Genomic DNA, 21,358 nt, shown 5'->3' on the forward strand with positions numbered 1-21,358 from the left:
TGGTTGGATAGCTAGGCCACAGACCTCTGTTCATGGGAAATTCAGTGCTGACACCTGTCTGTTTTCTTATCAATCCTCTGTAAAGTTTCATGCTCAATATTAGAGCAGTGTCTGCTAGCAGTTGACCAGTTTTACTCATTTGTTCCCCAGTATGAAGAAAGTGAAAGCCTTCACCACGTGCGGTTAATGATCTGCTAAACAGCTCATTTTACCAGGATTTCAGTTGCCACTACCTAAACCCTTACTGCTTTCCCTTCAACAATTTAGTATTTCCAAAGATTCACTTGAATCTTGAAACCATCCCCTTGGAAACTGCAGGTCCCTGCTGTGGAAGCGTTTGGCTGGAGTTGATCCTTAACAGATTAGTGTGTGTGGCCCAAGAGGATCCCATTGATGTCTGTTCACAGATTCCCAATTTTACAGATGTTTCTTTCCGAGATTGGGTAATGGAGGTGATGACTCAGAGGGAAGTCCTGATATGGAAGGTTTCTCCTGATACAGAAAGATTTTGAGGACAGGATTTGGGCAAGGGGATATCACACAGGGAATGACTGACAGATTTCAGACTTCAGCGAGGGAATAATTAGCACCTGAATTTAAAGGTTTGGGTCAGGGGGCAACACTGGTTTCCTTTGTCAGGACATTAAGGAGGAGTAGTTCAGTTTTAGACAAGCAGTTGGTAAGACTCCTGTTGTGACGCTGCTGGGATGTGGAAGACCTCGAGATAAAGTGTTGGTGGAAACAGTGGGTGAAAAGGACTTAAGGCAGACCACTAAGAGGAAGGTATAATGAATATACCTGTGGAGTTCTGGTACAGTAGTGTGTTGTCCACTATTTAACTGACACTTTCAAAGTCACAGACCTTTCTGTTACTGAATTTCAGTCTTGAACATTTTTGGGTAGAGAACTGTAAAGCAGTGAGTGTTTTCACAGCTCTTTCTGGGTGATGCATACTTCTGTGAAATAAACTGCATGTGCTCTCTATTGATTTGTCCCCTGAATGTAAAGGTTCAAAATTTAGAATTATGCACAGGTTACTATTTTTAAATGTGTAATGAGTACTGGGTTTAGGATGTGTAAGGAACAAACCCATGTCTGCAGTAGCAGATTTTTGTCGCAATAATACGAGACTCAGAGGAGACTATTTGGGAGTGCCCAGTGTGGAGGGACATGAAAGCAGGCAGGGGCCATGGGGGGGTGGGGGGTGGGGGCTGGGCACTCAGTCTGGAGCAGCTGTGCACTGGGCAGCGAAGCTCAACTCCAGAAACAGTTCTAGCGGGGATATCGCCCAGCTGGTGCTTTTATACATCTTGACTTACGGCACCAACATTCAAATTCAGGTCAAAGGTAGAAGAGTGGTAGGATGGAAGGTTAGTGAGGCAATGGTACATGTGTGTATTTGAGAACCTTCCCATCCCCTGGTTTTCTGCTTCAGTACTGCCCCCACGAGATGCCCTAGAAAATGCCTCAGATTTTTCCGTATGCAGCAGAAATCATGAACCCCAGCTTCCTGTAAGTGCCTGTCTTTTGGATGCAGTCCCTGCTGTGTTTGGGCTGCTGTATAAAAGGAGGCGAAGGACTGACCCTTGAACTGATAGCCAGGTCGTACTGGCTTGGTCACATCCTTGCTGCTACAGCGGCCCTCCTGACAGCAGGCCTGGCTTGTGAGGAGGTGGTTGGAGTGGTTCAAAAACACACAGGAGGTGAGCTATTGAGCAGTGTGCTGCAGTGCTCAAACTTGCTTTTTTTCCCACTTTTTATTCAGCCATACAGGTGCACCTGTAGTTGTGAACTTCAGGTTTCAGCACAGTTTTGCATCTCTGTACATTTATTTTACCTGCAGATCCTGTGTTGTCTTATGAGTCAACGTGGAAGATTTTTCCTTTAGTGTGGATGCTGGCAGTCTGTCTCTTGTCTGAGCACAAGCTGGAATCAGAAGGAGCTTCTTCCAACTGAGTAATTTTCAGATTGCTACCTCTTTGTTAAATGTCTGTAGAGAAGTTATTAGGGGAAGACAGACAGACACAGGCGTGACATTACACACAGCGTGTGATTGCAGGTTTTTTTTTTTACATAGGAAACAAGGCTACAAAAGAGATCTTGGGAGGAAGGCAGAGTTTATTCCTTTAAGAATACTTCCCGGATAGGAAGCTGTGTGAAAATGATAAAATGGTGGATTTGTGTGATATACATGATTTTTTATTATGGTGACTATTATTTTCCTTGTGGTAACATCTAAAGGTTTCAGTGAAGATGTAGGCCTCCTTGTCTTTAAGTCTTCAGACACATTGAACTTGCAGTGTAAGTATTTGATAGATAAAGATGAACAGAGGAAAAAAATGTTATCACAGGGGTCAAAAACAGAGGCAGATGTGAGATGTCCTTCATGGTCAGATATGAAATCTGTGGCAGCTAAGAGCTCAGCCTGTTTCTCAAGCCCTATGAGTTGATGGAACTCTCAGCACCATACATTGCTTAGCAGCACAGAAGTCAATCTTGCAACGCCATGTGAGCCTTTTAGCTCCATGTTAAACCTTCAGCAAACCTTTTTTCAGTGAAGCTTTTGACATACTTAAAAGTTTATTGCATGTATCTTTATGTTGTAATTCAAACCTAAATTTGTTTTGTTCTGGAGTTTAAAGGTCCCTTCTGATATAAAGCACATTGATTTTGGGAAAGATTTATGGAATAATGTCAGATGCTGCTATTTTAAAAAATGTTACTGCCTTGCAAAAGTGAATTTCTTGTTTCTTTGTCTAGTAACATATTGGGAGCACTTGAAAGGAAGTGTTGGAATAAGGAGATTTCTACCCTGGGGGGGTAGTATCCTGTGCTTTCGTTAGGTCATGTCAGGCCATTGTTTTGCTTTTCTTATCATAGAGATCTTGTGTCTTTATTCGTGCTCAGCTGTGGACCTGAGTTTCCTGGAAGAGTGAAATAATTAAGAATTAATACTATAAAATCATATGTTCTCTGTTTGTAGCTGTTTGTTTAGTCTAAGGCAGTTCTTACCTGTAGTTATATATAGTAATAGGTGGTGTAGATACATACCAGTAATGAGTAGTATCTAGTATCTGTGGTTCTCAGTGTAGCTGAAAAGAAATGCAGTTATTCTCTCTAAGTATGAGAATACATAGACTGAGAGATTCAAGGCCACCCATCAAATGGCTAGTAAAACTGGCATCTCTTGATCCCTGCAGGTTTTAACCCCTAATTGTCAGCTGCTGTTCTCAGTGGCTTTGTCTCTGCTAGAGGGTTACAGAGTGGCAGAGTATGGGAAAGGGCATATATGATTTATTACTTTAGGTGCAGCCACTGGGAAGGATGGTTAGGTACGCAGAGTGGTTTATCAGTAGAAGTCATTAAAGTAGGGTGATTAATGTAGTGCCAGAGAAGGGCACATGGTGTGTTGTGCTTGCTCTTAAAATCTGTGAACTGCTACACAAGGTCATGCAGCCTAAAGACAGTCCCGGTGAGAGGAGTCGTGGCAGGGAGAAGGACATTGCCAGCCTAAATTGAGAGCTTATATTACTGTGCAGTTGTGTCCTGTCATGGAGGAACACCTCCCTAATGACTTGCTGATGGAATGGTGAAAGCTACTTTGTCTTGCCTGGTAAATCTGGCTTGGTTCTGGTGTGACAGGGCTGAGATATATATTAATATAAGTGATGTGAGCAATAGCTTCCTGATCACAGCCTGGGATGCAAGTGCCTGCTTTGCAAATAAGCAGAATTTCTAGCACTGACAGTGAGATGCCTTTCCTCACTACTGTATTTATCGTTGAATAGAAGGAGGCATGAGAAGGTGAGGCTTGTGAAGTCTCATATGCATGGGACTCTTGCTTTGAAATGTGTTATTCTATTTCCTCCAAGTCTTCCTCAGGGGAACACTTAGTTTGGATTTCCTTTGTGTTTTACCATCGATTCTTCAGTTGTCACTATCTGCTTGTAGACTGTGGCCATAGTTTGAGTCTACTTTATTCTCTGTCAACCACTGCCACTCTGCTTGCAGGCTGCACTGTGATGTGTAGATTGTATGCCATGTAGAGAAGGCAGAAGTTTTGGTAGATGCTGGGAGCAGAGCAGAGGTGCCACGGGTAACCCCATAAAACATGATAGGTGCGCAGCAGCCAGCAGATCTGGCAGCCTGCCAGATTAGCATAGAAACCACCTCCTGCACAGACCTTGTTTTTCCAGCTAAGGACCGATATGCTCTCTTAAAAACAAAAATAAATAAATTGCACCGAGGGTATTCTAGTCCTTTCAGGGACAGCTCTGACTAAGAGAAAATGGAGAAAAAACTCCTGGCAGAGGGTTATACTGAGGCTGTCATCTTCACGTAAGTGGCAACACCAGAAAGAGATGAAGTTGCACAGCCATATGAATAAATGTGCAGAATCTGAAACTCGCACTTGTGGCTCATCTATCACGTACCATCCTTTTATAGTGTGAGATGAAATGTCCAGCACTAACTTTAAGCAGCCCTCAGCAGACATGCCATTGCCTTCTGTCCCAGTGCACAGCCGTAATCTCATCCTGAAAAGTAAGATTTTACCTTCCACTTACCCTTCTGGAGACAGCTTGTCAGAGCAACATGGTACTGCATACTTATCCTGCTTAATGGCAGCTAATTAAATTAATTTTTGAATATAGTACTAAGTCAATTTAATTCTGTCTTTCAGAGCCTGCAAAGATAGTTGTGACTCTCGGATGGGTTTCTGTCTCTGATTAGTTATCAGATCTCTTTGTGCTTTTTCAGACTCTCTGTCATCTTCTGCGTGTCTCTCACCTGTACTTGCAGTGTTAGAGAACAGGGTGTTTTTCCCCAAGCTTTCATAGCCCCAGCATCTACTGTTGCCTTTCATAATATAGTCTGTTTAATGGCTTTTGTTCTCTGAAATGAAAGTGTCATTACTGTGGCTGGAATAGAAATAGAAATTACTGTGAAATACTCTTGGTGTTAGATCTTGATCTTGGAGGTTTTTTTCCAAAAGTGTTGATATTTGGAGGAACGGGTATTTGAGTGACCTTCTAACTCGGAGCTCAAACACCCGCCTCCGGATGACCATCCACATCACAGTCCAAGTGCAACAGCCTCCAGTAATGTTTACTGCCTGTCACCCTTGATATATTTTGTGATCGCTAACATTAATGAAAAAGAGGGGCAGAATTTAAAAGAAATAGTCAAAGAGAAAGGTCAAAGCAAATCCTACTGTAGAAAAGAACAATACGCTCGATTAATTAAGTAGTGCTGGTGGAGTGTATCATGCTAGAGAGAATCCAATGAGTATTTTTTTTTATTATTTTAAATACCATCTGAGCAGGTTATCAAAAAAAGTAAAAGAAAAAATACTGTTCTTCTGGGGATTTTCATGCATTATTTTTTGTACAGCTCTGTCATGTCCCTCATCCCTTCTGTGCAGCTTTGTGTCAGGGAGTGCCTCTGATCTGCTGTTTCTAATTCCCCTGATGCCATCGGATGGCACATCAGTGTGCATCACTGTGGAACCTCCTTCTGCAGTTTACCCCCTGTTTGCAGCTTCATTTTCTATCTCTTATTCTCTTCCCGCTTCCCCCCCTACTTGTTGATGTGTGTTCAGACATTGCAAGTGCAGAACTGAATTGCCATTGTCAGTGAAGTAATTCCCGGTTACCGAGAAACTGCTGCTCTTGCTCCTTCCAGAGTATATCTGGAGTGTATGGGGAGACGTGGTTTGAGAAGAAGCTTGTATCGTTGTCACGCACCATGATTGTTCTGTATGGAGAAGAGGTCTTCAATCTGCGTGGATGTCAGTCTGACATATTTTACAGGCGGTTGATTTATCCATCCATTTTTTGTGTTGCATGGTAAACCATACAAGTACTGTCATGTCTGTAATGGACCTTCTGATGTCAGAGAGAACTTAACATGGAGCTTCTGATGTCAGAGAGAACTAAATATCAGCTTTCTCACCTTTTTTGAAATAATGCTGAAATGCATCCGTAGATACCAGGAAAGGAAGACTTGAGACTATAATTTTTTTCTTAATTCCTGAAATTTGTTGACATGAAAGTTTTTTCAGATCATTAATTACATTTTTTCTTTTATTTTGAAATATGCTTTCTGAAAGGTTATTCACAGGTGTATTTTTTTGAAATCAGAATCTATAGTTTTTAAAAAATTCATAATAAAATATATGTATCTGGGGAGGTTTTGAGGCTTGATATTTAGACCTGATTTTAGTAAACAATTCAATGCATGTATGTAATCAATCTAAGCATTTGGTTTAGACACTCTGTCTGTTATAAGTCATTATTCATTTTTCAAATGAGCAAATAGTATTTACTGAAGGTGGAGAAAGAATTGCCAAAACCCTGACAAGTCCTAGAGCACAGAAGTGGTTTTATAGGCACTTTCTAAATACCCACATTTTAAGGCCTCTTCAGTTCTCTTCGTGTGAATTTGCTGTGTGCATTAATATGAATATTTATAATGCAAAAGCTTGCATATTTGCTTCTTCAGTGCTGTACTTTGTTGTAAGGAAGGAGTTCTTTGGGGTGAGGGAGTAACTTATCTATAGTTCAGTATGTATAAATACAGCTTTAATATTGTCTTAAGACTGATAGACTCAGTTTTGGGAAGTGAGGGCACACTTACCTGCATGTAAGTTAGCAGCAAAAATTATGTTTCGGCTTCCACTGATTTTTCTAACTACGCCTAATGTTTACATTTCCTTAAGATATTGCTTGTGAAAATAAAGGTCTTAATTGATGGCACCGGAGATTACCACTGTCTAGCCATAGAAAATAAACAGTTTGGACAAGAACTGTATATATTTTCTTACCATTATCTCTTTCTGTAGAGACTATATTGATTTGTATGTTTAGTTCCCAATCTTTCTTCCACCAAGATTTTAAGTGCTGCGTCCCTAGTGTATTCCTGTCAGCGCTAGCTATTTCCATAATTGCTAGAACCATGTACTTAAACAGCTCCCATATAATTTCCATTTTCAGATTTCACAGCGGCTTCCATGCTTCTGCTTCACCTGAAAAGACTTTGCCTTTGCTTTAAAGAAGCTTTTTTAGGACTTGCAATTTCTAAGTGTATTTTTGGGACTTTGGTGCTTGTTTCTCAGTGAAGGAAAGGCACTAGGAAGTCTCTGCCAGAAAGATCTTTGTGAAAGATCTTGAAACTTGTCAGGTTCACAAGTAGTTCAGTTGACTCTTAACAGCTTTTCTTTAGTCCCTCCTGCTCTGCCAGAAGTGGTTTGTTTAGAGCAGTTTTGTCTTTCTCCTACATGGTCTCAGAGATCCCTCTATCTCAACTGTGAGCGGAGAGGCAATAAGCTCAGAAAATGGGGCATGACTTGTGGCCTTGAAAATCTGAACCATGGCTTTGACCTGGCCAAAGAAAAGGAGCAAGGCTCAGCGAAGGGATCTGAGCAAAAGGGAATCAAATGGAGAACTACAAACGCATTTCCTACAGGACACTGAACAGCAGGAAGCCAACGGTAGCTGGTGACAGCTACCATCCTAAATTAGGTTTGAACTGATTCAGTGGACATGAAACACTGTGTTTCACTTGGTTCCATGTGTTGCTATACATTTCTGTTCACAGTGGGGCTACTTTGTAGTCATTCATTTCCATTCAGGTGGTGATTTTGGACTTCTCTTTCAGAGTATTGTCCGAGAGTACCCTTAACAGGCAGCAAAAAAACAGAAAGGAAAAATGTTTAAATAAATTATTCACCTGAAAAGTTCTGGTAGTTTTCCAAAAGGTAAATGAAGTGATGCAAGGTAAATGATTAGGTGCAGTCATTAGGAACAGATTGATCAAATGACTCCAAATAAATCTGCAAGCAGAAAAAGAATGAGTTGCATGTTCTACTGTATTTTCCTGTTGAAGACATCTGGCCATGTTTAGCAACATCCTTTAGTAGGGAGGATGATTTCTCTGGGAGGGAGGATTCTTTTTAAGCCTTCAGTGGGTTGAGAACGAACTGTTTTTGTAGGTAAACAGAGTTATTAGGAAGTAGAATTTAAGCAGTTCAATAGAATGGATTTATCTAACACTCAGGAAAATGGCTGTTTTGGGGAAAGCCCTTTATAACATCAAGCCTGGATGTGAAGTGTTAGGTGTATGCTCCTTAAAAATTCTAAGTCTACTTTGTAAGTTAAAGCTGTCTATCAAATCTAGATAATGCTCTCTTGTTCTTTTGTGCCTATGTGTATCTGGGAATGCAGATACCTGGTCATGTTTTGGCATTTCTGAAAATTAGTTGCCCTCTGGTAGGGCTCCCCAGGCAGGTGGGTGGTTTTCACACATTCATGCTCTGAAGCCCATGTTTCTGAGGTCAGAAGCGCTGCCAGTTTTGCAGTGTTTCAGCTGTACCGCGAGTGCCTGCAGCAGCCAGTTCAGCTGACGCTGTGTCCCCAGCCCATCCAGCCGTGCAGCCCTGCCAGTGTGCATTTGCTTGGTCCTCCCTGTGTCAGCCAACATGTGCACCTGCTTACCAGTACCCCAAGCTGGATTCACGTGTGTCAGACCTCCATGAGTTTCCCAGTGAGCCCTCTGTTCCTTGAGCAGAGGTGGCTGTGAGTGAAAGGGAAGGAGCCACTGCTGGTGTTACAGAGTGGAGGCCGGTGAATGAATGAGATGGTGCCTCAGCCAGCTACTCCGCAGCTGGGCAGCGTAGGAACCCCCCAGCGCAGAGCTAGAGGAGCTGCCTGCCTGCCTGCCAGCCAGGAGGGACGGAGCTCTCCCCGATGAAGGGGAGCGCTGCTGAAATCCCAGCAGTGGGGCACGGCAGAAGATCGTGCCTTCCGCCAGCCGGGACTGCCTCTGGGCACTGTTAGCAGTCAGTTCTCGGCCCTTGCTCACTGCTGCTGGATCCCATGCTGTGACTCAGCAGCTCACCTCAGTGCCTGACATTTAAGTATGTGTATACTGAAATATATATGTCCACTGCTCTGTACTGATTCTGTTCACCAACTCGTATTTATACTGTTTCAGAGCAGGCAAACATTAAATAATACATATTAGCATCATACCTATGGCAAGCGCACTCTACTAATAATATTTTTTTGGGGTTTGGACCATGGAGTATGTTCTTGGTAACTTAATCTTTACATGGTTTTATGCTTGTTATTGAAGACCAAATACAGAGTATAGGAGACACTGACTTGCTTAGGTAGCAGCAAATGAAAGATGTACATGGTGCTAGTGAGCTGTGTGATGTTGTGGCTGGCCAGTGAATAAAGGCAAGAGCCAAGCCTCTTTGGAGGTGTGAAGAGTCAAAGAAACATTAGAGTAACTTAAAAAATGTAAACTATGGCTAAAATCTAAGCCCATCATTTCTTTAAAATTCTTTGTTATTTACTAAACTTCGCTCGTGAAAACCTCTTACCCTAGGATGAGATGCAGCTTGTAGAGGGGGAAGAGCAGCTTCTGTTTGAGGAGACTTGATTTAAAAAGATATGAGCCCTGCTTTATCTCTGATGTGACTTCTTATCACTCTGTGTGTGTGTGTGGCTGTATTTCTGAGTGTCCCATAAGTTATATTATCCACATTTTCAAAATGAAGAGAACCCAATTAATCCGCTTTTTGTATCAATAACTGTGTTTTATAGCTTTATCCACATCCTCATGCATCGTAGGATGAGTCAAAACAATTAACAATCAAAAGTTTCTTAATTCTTGTTTCAAACATTTATTTATGGGGATACACAGTCCAGGCAAGTTTTCTTTATTTAATGCTGTAGACTTTTATGTTGCCTGAACCAACATTTGTTTCAATCAGTTGTGATTTTACCATTAGTTTTAGTAAGAAAAAGCTTTTTCATCTCTTAAATTGGAAAATGTATGTGTTTGCTGCCATGAGTGCTGCTAGTAAAAGCTCATTTTCCATATCTGCATTGGTTACCTACAATACATAAAAAAAATATTTTAAACCAGACTCACCCATCAAGTAATTTGAAATGATCAAATGGTTATAAATAAGGTAATTGTTGTCACCAATAGGAAAGAAATGCTTTCTTAAGACTGCTTCATCTCAAGAGAATAGTTCATGAGGGAGCTCCAGTGTTGTGTCTTCTTCTAAACCAGCGATTTTCTGTCTTAAGAACGAAAAAAAGAGATAAAGGTAGAGCCAAACTGGCAGTGCACTGGTGAGAGCAATTATGTGCTTGTCAGGGACCTGACAATGGGGAATCTGAAATTCCGTATCTGTCCACTCTACATTTACAGCTTCTGTTTTCATTGCTTTGCTAGCATGCCTGAAATCTGGTCTGGAGCAGTGGGCCAAAGCAGTTTGGCTACAGCAGCACACTGTTGCTTGCCATTGTGAACAGCAAAAAAAACAAACCCCCAAACCAAACAAGCAGAAAACCCATCACAAGTGTTTTCTGTAAGCTTGGGAAGAGCACAGACACTGTTAATGCAGAAGAGGAACATGTGTAAACACACAAAATGGATTAGCAGAGCTTGATGTAAATCTCTGAATATGATGAACTTACTATCTGGATTTGTTATGTTTTCAGGTGGGACTCTCTTCTGATATGTGACCTACAGCAAGCTACTTTGAATCATACGATGACAATGTTATCACTGCCACATCTCTGGGAACCAGTTATTCATAAGGATACGGTATGTGAATGTCTGCATCTTACATTAGCCATTGCTTGTTGGAACAACGCAGAAACAATAACATGAAGGTGCTAAAAGTCATTGAAGTAAATGTTGAGCCACATGTACAATCAATTACACGGAGCCGTTCCAGCAGATGTTTATCTGCTAGGCCTGGTCTGTATGCAGAATAGTGAACTGTTTTAACTTGAAAATGTATTTATTTACAGATGCTGGTAGAAACGTTCTACCACTGTTTTCTTTGGATGAAGTTATACTGGTACAGTGATGATATGTAGATATACAGACTTACTATTTTCTTCCTCAAGCGGGAAGGGTGGTAGCAGTAGCGTGAAGGTTTCTGTATTGCTGCACTTAAAGCAGTACTATTTTTGCATTTAGGAAAGGTCTTTAATTGCTTTTCTCCTTCATTCCATTTTCAATTTCTGGTCAATCTAAATTAGATTAATTTCACACACCAGTGAATCCCTAAAGAAGTGTAAATTAACTCCATTTTACCAAACTCAGCCAGCTGATGGTAGTTATTCCCTTGATGTTTAGCTTTACATCACCCAACATCTTTGACCAAGATTTCTATAGGAATTAAATCCATATATAGACCCTTTTTTCCTCACCCTGTATAAGGAATTGGAGACTGAGGTGCACATCTAGTGAGGGGAGGCTATTTAATTTATGGCCTACGAGGCCAAAAATGTAAGGTCACTGATAGCTGGCAGGTTTTTCTTTTCTACTGTTGTGGCTTGAGATTGTTAAACACACACTCAGGTCCTGTAAAACCATGAGCAAACTGGTTTTATGAGAGTAGTTACATCATTGTTTTATGTTCTGAAACAGTTCATAGCACACCACATAACCGTTAGCATGGAGCATCTTCATCTGATTTATGGCCCCGATGCAACACCCGCTGAAGCTGGTGGAAAAACATTTCTTCATGCTTATGGGAGTTGAATTGCATTGCATGTAACACCTGAGACTTTTGTTTAAGTACTGTTCCCTGCATGGAATTATTTTTACTGATTAGCTGCTTTTTAGAGATTAAGTATTAAAGATACAAGCATAAAACAGAATTACAAGGAAATGGATTGCCAAAATAACCTGAGAGAGGGCTCAATTACTGAAAATGCTTGTCTAGCTTCAAAAGCTATGAAGTGATGACGAGAGATGACTGTTTGCTCTGAAAGTATATATCTGGATTTAATGTGCTGTATTTTTGTACATAAATTAGAAGACGATGTCAGAAATGTGAATGATTTGCTGCTACATCAGTGCTGTGAGAGAGGGAAAGCAAGATAAGTCTTACAGGGAGCAGGGAGAGAAAGGTCATGCTTCATCCATCAATTTAGTGTGTTTTGGGAGAGCAGTTCACAACTCGGGTAACTTGTGTGCTCAGGTGAAGAGGTTTCCAAATCTGGCTGGATTCTGGGTCAGTTTGAAGAGAATCTCCTGGAGGCGAAATCTCCCACTGAAGTGAGAGAGTGTTGGTCCTGCATGTGCTGGCAGGGCTTCTAGCACACCTGTGTAGCCACTCTCAGTAATCCCTGCTGGCTGAATGCCATTAACACGACCCTTTGCAGACTTTTACTTTGCGCTTGTTCAGGTGTCTCCTCTGTCATCTATACTGAGGCACCTAAATTCTCCTTTCCGGAGGGATATAGGAATAGTAATCTCTGTTGCTGTTGTTTCTTCTGAGTTGATTAGTTTTTAAACATTCAGAATTGTTTGTTTATCTGTGTTTTTGTAAATAAGTTGTTTTGGTGTGTGTGGGAGCATTGGTAGTGGGAAGCTGGTTTGAAGAAGATTGGGTTTACGTTCTGCAGGGGCAGGGGTCTGGGAAGGACCCAGCAGGCCAGCTGGTCTGCTTTCCTGCCATCACAGGTATCTTGTCATGCAAAGCACAAATGCGTCTCGGTTGACATTTTTGCTTTGGTGAAATGCAGCCTATTGCTGGTGGAGGGGACCTCTTAGAGAGCTGAGGGCGGGTGGCGGGGAGAGGTGATTGTCGGAGTGGTGACTGTTCGCAGATCTCTGTGTTCCCTGGGCACAAGGAGCAAGCAGCCAACTCTCTGCCATGCTTTTAATGAGCTGTAGGGCAAGGGATGCTGTGTCTCACACCTCGTGAGGCTTCTTCTGTTATGCAGTAATAACCTTCACAGATTTGCCATCTACCCAAATCAAAATGAAATTTCCTTTGACTGGTGAATGCAGGAGTCAGAAGGAAGTGAAGGTTTTCGCGTTTATTTTTCGCGTTTATTTTTCCTTTTGGGTGTTACTTTATAGCATATAGTATTGCAAACATTTCAGGAAACTAATCTGTGGGAGCGCAGCTCATAAAAGATTGGCCTGCCACAGGATGAGGCTCTGCTTATTACAAAAGAGCTTCTGAGACTGTCACAGCTGAAAAGATTACACACTTCCACAGGAAATTAAATTTGGTGTAATATAGTGAAAGAATGACAAAATAGAAAGGGCATTTGTAACATTTGTTTGTGATTATTAAGTGGTAGAAAAATGAAAAGTTGAAATCCAGTAGTAACTTAGATATGGATACAAAATTGCCAATATTTTAAAAAATATGTGGCCCTCCCCTTTGCTCTCTCTTGGTGGTGTTAGGTCAATGTGGAAAATCATTAACATCTTGTAAAATTATGTCAACTTTGGGGCATGTTAGGTTATAAAGTATTTAAAACATGTTTCAGAGCAGTCCTGTGGCATCCAGTTAGGTTACGTTCTCCAGCAGAAGATGCATATGTGGCACCAGACTGGGAATGAGAGGCATGAGCTTCCTTCTTTGCTTCATCCTTCTCCAACCTGCCTGTGCCCCTTGCAGAGTCGCAGGGTGATGCTCAGTGGCGGGTGACGGTCCCAGCCCCATCCCAGCTGCAGGCGGGATGCTGGTGTCACAGGTGCTGTCAGGCTCCAGACCCACTGGGGTCTGTTCAAGTGACACAGGTGCTGAAGAGATCTGTTGGTACCAAGGTCCTTGCTGCTCACCCAGGGTGCAGGCAGGTGACATGTCCCCTCTTCCTCTTCTCCTTGGGGTCAGCATAGGTGCCACACTGAGATGGGCTCTCTCCTGGCCAGGCGCTTCACGGCAAAACATAGATTTTTCTTTCAAAGGAGACAGTAATAACTTGCAACATTTTAATTATTTTTCCTATAAGATCTGGTTACCTGCAATTGGAAAGAATAAGCAGGACTCTGGCAGAATTAACTTTATTAACCGTCATAAATCCTTTCCTTTTTGACTTTAATCAGTCCCTGGAGTCCTTTTAATGCTCTTGACATTGCACTGGCCTTTCATCACAGCACAATATACATTTTCCTGTAACTAGAAAACTGATGGCTTAGAGCCCTACGTAAACCCGAGGTAATGGACACAGCGTTGGGGACACCCGACTGTCCGATGCTTGCTGCTGGTGAAGGCAGGAGAGGGAGCGTATTCCACCAGCACGGCTCTTCCCTTGATGGGAGAGCAGGAGAGGGGACCTGAAGGCACAGGTGCTCACGTGGTCTAACACCCAGGAACAGGGGACCAGCCGCTTTGCTGTGGCCCAGGCAGACAGAGAGACTGGTGCATTTGTGTCTTCTGCTCGGGGACCACGGGGGCCAAACCTTGCCTCAAAAAGCCCCTCTATGAGCAGCCCCCAGCCTGTGTCCCCGAGCAGTGAGCTGCTGGAGCTCACTAGCAGCTGGAGGGCTGACGCAGTGGCCGGGAGCTGCTGGCCAGGAGGATGTCACTGGTGGCACAGCAACCAGGCAAACCTGCTCGGTCAGAGGCGCTGGGTGAATGGATCTTTTCTGTGCTGGGGAAGACGCTAAAAGGAAGGAGTGTTACCAGGTGGTCGAGGGACAGGCACCTAAGCAACAAATGCTGCCTTCATAAAATAACTCCCTGGGTTATTGCCTTTCTGTCCAGCCCGTGCACAAAATCCCCTGGAAAGCGAGAGGGGAATTCCCTGGTCGGTAGTCTGTCTGCGTCTCTGCTGTCCACGAATTCATGGGATGGAGAAGGCATCCCAAGAATCTGCCCCCATGTGCAGGGAAACTAAATTCCCTCTTGTTTTTCTGTATACCCAAGTCAGCAAGTTTCTTCAGCAAATGCTTTACTTTTAAGCTTAATACTATGCAAATATTTAGCTTTGGACAAAAAAACCTCAGGCTGGCTTCAGACCATGGACTGGCTTCCAGCTGTTTCTGCAGGTACAGATCCAATATTTATGTACACAAATGGTTATTTATTTTTTTATTTATTATGGTAATCTTTTTATAATGAACTTGGATATTTGTGTACCCTGGTTTTGCTTTGAACGTAAAAATCTATGTATTTGCAATGTGTATATAGCCATTTTCAGAAGCTTTGGCAAAAAGCGCAGACCTGCTGAAGAGAATCACTGTAGGCTGAATCTTTAGATGCCACAGAGTTGTACTGACTAATTTTTTCTCTAACTGAAGTGCCCAAAGCTGTGCTCGCCATTGAAAGCCCACCAGCCTAGGTTATGAAAAAAAGGTGTGGAAAGATCTGGTGACTGCTGCAGGAGCTTTACACTGTGATTTGGTTGTCCAGACAAACGGGAACACATTAATATTCAGGAGTGTCAAGAATGTCAGCAATAAATATGTTAACTACGTTTCAAAAATCTGCTTAAGCTCTACCTGGATATGTAATACTTTGCTGTATCCACATATATTTCATATATGTATGCTTTCTCCAGCCCATATCTCAGCTGCTGCATGCCTGCAAACAGCCCCTTATTAAAAAGGGAAAGTCCGTAGTCTTTGGACCTTCTATAATGTGCTCAGCGTGTGAGCTATTGACTTCACAAAGACAAGAATAACTATGTCAAATGTGTTTCATTTGCATGTGGCAAGACAGAAAAAGCAAATTATGTGAAGATGAGCAGACAGGAAAGACACCGAATGCCTTAAATACTAAGGGAGTTAATGCTATGCAGTGATTTTGCTTCTGTTATAGGAAGTGTAAGAACAGTATGCTTCCTGGCGTACATCACCATCTAAACTGCAAAGGTTTCAGTTCCATGGCAACATGAAGAGCCCGACTGTGCTGAAGGTGTATGTATTAATGCATTCAGAGTGAGGGGCTGGGAGTGAGCTGAGGAAAAATAAAACATGCTGAATGTTTCCTGTTTGTTTTTTATTTGTATGTGAAGTAAAGCCCTTGTTCTTAGAAAATCTGTACTGACATGGATACAGCTGCCACACCCCCCCCCCCCAATTATTTTTTTGCTTGTGTTTTTCTCAGGCAAAGAGCAAATAAAGAGGCTGTTTTGTTGGGGGGGCTGGGGTGTGTGTGTTGTTGTTTTTGTTTTCTTTTCTTTAATAAGACTGTAAGTGCAGCAGCACTTGAATGTTGCAAGAAAATGCTATGAATTCTGGAAACTGTTACATATCCCTCAAGTGAAAGACTTTGGTGTGTGTGGGTATTTTTTCCAAGATGTAGTGCTTTACAGAGCAGAATGAAGCAGTGTTTATTATTATTATTATTATTATTATTATTATTGTTATTATCCTTGATTTTTTTTGGTCTGCCCTCTTTCTGCCTTTCTCTGCATCCACCTCCAGTTTCCCCCACCTCCCCTGACTGAGGAGCAGGAAATAAGACTGAGCTGTTTCCTGACATCCAAAGAAATATAAAAGTATGAGGAAATGGTGTATTTTGTTTTGCCAGCTGACTCGGATTTGCAGACCTGCACTAGGAAGGTACCTGCTCCCAGACAGGGTCAAGAGTCACCCTCCGGAGCAACTGGGCAATTGGCCAGGGAATAACCAAGAGCTGATCATTACGTGAATTTTGTTCGATCCACTCAGTTGGCTGCGTGAATGTCAGACGGGCGATTGTGACAAATCTATTTTGCTCAGTCTAAAGAACTACCTAAGGCTGGTCCTGCCAGCTGTGCTGATGGATGGATGAATTGCAGATTTTCAAAGTTTAATGTCAGACTGGGCAGTGGGGGAACCTCCAGATGTTGGTATTTCTGAGGCTTAACAGCAGTGCTAATCTGGCATGGTAAAGCTGGCAGAAACTGGCAAGTTAAACTGGATTTACAGCTGCTTTACATTGCTAAAACAGGCAAAGCAGCCACAATGTATCAGTGGATCTGGCCTATAGATTTCAGCGAGGTGTCTCTGTTTTACTGGGGAGAGACTATAGCTCTGCAGTTGGAAGTTGGTCAACCTCTCTCCTCTTGCTGTGCCAGGAGGAATAAAATTTGTGTCTGTCTTATCTGTATCCTTTTCTTTCCCTCCCTTTTTTAGTCAAAAAGACTAGCAACAGGAATTTTTTTAATTATTATTATTTTTTTTCAAGAAAAGGCTTGCTTTCATTGAAGTGGGAACCTTGTCTCTGAGATTCTGCTTGGGGGAAACCTGTTCAGGAGACCAGTGCAACATGGGTAAACTTTTTCTAAGGGAATAAATAGAATTGAAATGATTAAATGACCCTGTCTTGGCATTCTGCAAAGGAGGGGATTTCACCCTTGAGGCAGCAGAACTGCACAGTAAGAAGGCGTTGTTTTTAAACAGCCACTTTCTGAGGGAGAGCAGCAGTGGTAAACCTGAGCCACTTGCTAATGCTGCATTTGACACTCCCAAATCTGTTGTTGTTGTGACTTCTAGTGTTTGCACAGCCCCCCCCAAAAAACCCAAACCACCCCCCCCCACCCCCCCCCACCCCCCAGGATGTGGCTTATTAAATACCAGCATGTGCTTTCCAGATTATGTGTCACCTTCATTTTCCGGACTTTTGACAAAGGGACTGTGCATACAACTCTGAATGAAGAGGAGGAATCACTCCAGCCAACCACGTAGTAAGGGAGGTGAAGGATTCCTGTGTAGGTGTCCCGACCTGGCATAACCCTCCAAACAGGCTAACTGCTAACCCCGTGGAGTGCCTCATTCAGCTTGGCAGGAAGGATGAAGAGAAAGCACCAAGAGGAACATAAAAGGAATAAGCAAAGGAGGAAAGAAATCAAGGACAGGAAGAGTGAGGAAACAGAGCAAAGGCAGAAGGGTGAATAGAGAAACAACAGGGGGCTGGGAAGAGCGCAACACAGGAAAGAGATGATGCTCTGGTGCCTATGAGGGAAAAGTTGTTTTTCAGATGTAATGTAGACCAAAAAAATTCCCCGAGGAGCAAGAAAATTAAAATACATGAAGTGGGAGAGCTTATCAGAGTGATGAGGGAGGAGAATTCAGTGACATGAGTAGAAAAAATACAGAAAACACATGGATTAATTTCAGGTTAATTTCATGCACTGGTCCATCCAATTTTAAATAGTAGCTGCTAAGTTTGTAGCATGAAGAGCTTGTGACAGGTTGTGGGGAGCAGTGGGGCTACATCAGGAAGCTGCTGTAGGCACTGGTGTGGGTGGTTGGAGGTAGTTCTCTTCTGTGCACCTTGGGTGGAAGCCTAAAGCCAGTATGAGTATCCCTGAGAAAAGTTACCCATCCTGCATTTGAAGACTGGCAGTCAGAAAAACATGTCCAGTTCTCTCTGAAGGTATCTGAGGATGGGCTGTTGCCACACAGGCAAGGATACTGGCTCCCTCTAGATACTTCTTCTTCCACTTGTTCAAGCTATCTAGGCTACCAGAAATAAACAGCTGAATAGAAATTCTAGTTCTGGCTGTGAAAAGAAGCTTTTGAATGAATTCTACATCAAATAATGAATGTCTTCTTTCCTCCTCCTCTCCACCTACCTTGTTCCTAAACATTAACATTTTGTGTCACTTGAGCTAAGTTCAGTGTCAGACTCACCAGATCCTGCTGAAAAATACACCCCTCTTTTGTGGCAAGCTGGAGATGATGAGAGGCTTGTGGTGTTTTTCCTTCTCAATCTCTGCTCTGCTGGGAGAAGCAGCTAAGACTGTGTGAAGCTGTCTCCTTCCCACTCTCCTAAACTTTTCTCCTAAAAATGCTTCTTCCTCAGCAGCTTTGCTGCTTCTCTGAAGGCGGCATGGCTTGGCCCACTTAGTGCCATCATTTGCCGGGGGATGTTTTCTCAGATTGTGGAGACTTTCATCATGATATGAGGCTGAAGAAGATTGCTGTGGAATAAGTCATGGGTGCTGCTAGATGTGCCATTTGAAAGTGATCACTTAAGCATGAAAGAAAAGGATCAAGAATTATGAGATTTAAACCTTAACCAAAGCCCCAAACCTCTAAATAATTTCTGCCATTTCTGCTTCCTGTTTTCTAAACACTTGGGCTGTACTTGCATTGTGCTTTTAAAATTTCCTCCAGAACTGCAAAGGTGAGAAATACCTTTTCTCTGCAATAAGTTCTCTTGTGGGCAGTGGTACCAGTATGTGTTCTCCCGTGGCCCTTTACCCCCCCCAGTGCTTCTCACCCACCTCCCTTAGATCGCTGCCAGCCGGCGGGAGGCTGCAGGCTTCCCAGCGGGCTGAGGCTGCGCAGCCCTGATCGCCACCGAGGTGGCCGTGCAACACCCAAAGGCTCAGCTCAGGGCATCAGTCTGGCTTTTGTCCTCAGAGCCAGCTACCAATTTTCTTGAGACTTGTGAGAATGTAATTACTGAAATTTAGTGAAATTTGTTGTCTAGGAGAGAAGATACGAATGTCTGCAGAGGTGGAGAAATGTGGCGTTCAAAGAGTGTGTTGTACAAGAAGGGGAATGGTTCTTACTGGACAGTCTTGTCTGAAATACTATGCAGCGTGTGGTAGTAATTACGATAAAGACGAATGCTTTCATGGTGAAAGCATGGGGACCTGAGCTTACCTGGAGACCTTAATATTTTTTCCTACTACAGAGAAAGGAAGTGGTGAAGAGGCACAACAAGGAAATACTGGTGAAAACAGACTTTTCAACAGTGAGCACAGCCTTACTGCCTTCGGTGGAGTGAGTAGGGACATTCCTGTATCGCAGAGTAGTTATGCAGAGATGTGCTGATACTTGCACATTTTCATCAGTGCTGAAGAACAGAAGCAAAAAATAGGATGTGGCTTTGGGGTGCTGTAATACAAGGCTGAATCACCTGAAATCAAAGCCAGTTCGAGGTGGAAATGCAATGGCTGATGTTTGTGTAACCTCAAATCTCCTAACCTGTACCTGAATTTACCTCTCACATGTTAGAGAAAAAGCACCCTTTCCACAGATGCTGTGTGAGCAGGGCAGCCATTTCTCCCCAACAGGAAGAAGTTTTTTTCCCTTCCCTCACCTTGTTGTCCAGTCCAGCAGTTAGGAATCAGATTTAACCCTCAGTGTTTATTTCGGGCCCTGTGAGTCTTTAATTCTTTCCCAGTGGCAAAACAGTTATTTCTGATAGACACACTAGTTGTTTGTTAATTTGTTTATAATCAGTTTTCCAAGAGGTTGCTTTGGTGTGGGAGGGACTGAATTCTTTGGGTGCAAATGGTTGCTGCTGACTCTCTTCTTAGTCATTAAGAGATGTTTTTCACATTAAGGCGCCTTTACTTTTAAGGGAAAATGTCAAGCATTTTCTGATAACAGACATACAAAATGTGTGGTTGCCTAAACAGAAGCCATTCGATGAGCTACAGCATATGAGGGCAGGAATGACCAAGACCAGCCAGAGCCTTCACCAGCCTCCCCAGGGAGAAGCCAAACAGCCCCCCATCCCCTCTGGTTGCTCTGCTGCTGCAGCCTCCTGCACAGCCCCCAGGACCTGGGACCCCACAGATGCTGTTTCCAGCTACCGACCTACATCCCTGCCAATATGCCTCCACACTAAAAGGTGTCACTGTTCTTTTCCAAAAAGAACATGTCTCTTTTTTTTTTTTTTCTTTCAGTTCCCTTGCCAGCTTTTTGTATTTTCCAGCTGCAGCTCTTTTAAGGCTCCCTGCCTCTGCAGATCTTGCCTTTTGTATAGGTTATTTTGGGAAACTGGGGAACCAGGAGGTGGAATGAAATTTAGGGGAGTTAACTGCAGTAGAAGTAGAAAGCTCTTTCCCTTGGTGTGCTCTTTCTTCTCTCTCTTCTCGTGACCTCTGTGGTCTGACCCCCATCGCATCGCTCGTTCCAGGGCAAGCCATAGCCAACGGTCTTTGTGCCCAGCGAACGACTTCTTCCCGTGCAGAGGCATGCCGCTTTGCAAGCTGTGCTTGCTGCTTTCTCCCTGCAGCGGCCGTCGTTTCTTTTCTGCTTTTCTGGGTCAGCCAGTTGGCCAAAAAGTGGTAGGTGGTCGAGCAGAGTTTTGAGCGCTGTGAAATACTGGTAGTGCTTGGGACGTTGTGTGCCTTAGGGTAGATTGTGTGCAGAGAAGAATGTGTTCCCTTCGTTATTTCCTCAGTGGGGCAGCTCCGTCAAGGTGGTTGGCTTATTCTTGAAATGTGGGCATGTTTTTACGTTGGAAGCGTTACATGCTGATTGCCAAACTTTGCAAGAAAATACAAATTTTTTGGAAGACTGGGGATTAGTGACTGAAAGCTGATCTGGCAAGGGGGGACTGGGAGTCCACCTGTGGGCTCTGGGGCATGGGGCAGGCAGTGGTGAGCTTGGACCCCCAGACTGTCTGAGCTCTTCTGCATGGGGGTGATCACTTCACATCTTTGGTTTTGAATGCAAAAATGTAAGGAGAAATCTTCTGTGAAGAAGCACCCAAGGACTTTCTTTTTTCTGTGTAGGTTTTCTAAAATCACTAGCGCGTAGAAAGACATTGATGACACAGTAGGTCAGGCTGCCCTTTTGGTAACCGAGACAGTATTCAGATAATTGAGATGCCTGTGATTGCCCATGAAAA

General features: G+C 43.0%; 1 protein-coding gene across 5 annotated transcripts in view; it reads left to right on the top strand.

Moving 5' to 3' along the window:
* Window positions 1–21,358, top strand: part of HIVEP2 (HIVEP zinc finger 2) — a 145,819-nt gene that overhangs the window by 26,477 nt on the left and 97,984 nt on the right. For all 5 annotated transcript variants that reach the window (XM_056344614.1, XM_056344612.1, XM_056344617.1 and 2 more), the window contains exon 2: window positions 10,518–10,623. The gene's annotated coding sequence lies outside the window, so the exon portion shown is untranslated. The remainder of the gene's footprint in view (window positions 1–10,517; window positions 10,624–21,358) is intronic.

The sequence above is a fragment of the Falco biarmicus genome, chromosome 6, assembly GCF_023638135.1.
Source record: "Falco biarmicus isolate bFalBia1 chromosome 6, bFalBia1.pri, whole genome shotgun sequence".
In the NCBI taxonomy this organism is placed as follows: domain Eukaryota; kingdom Metazoa; phylum Chordata; class Aves; order Falconiformes; family Falconidae; genus Falco; species Falco biarmicus.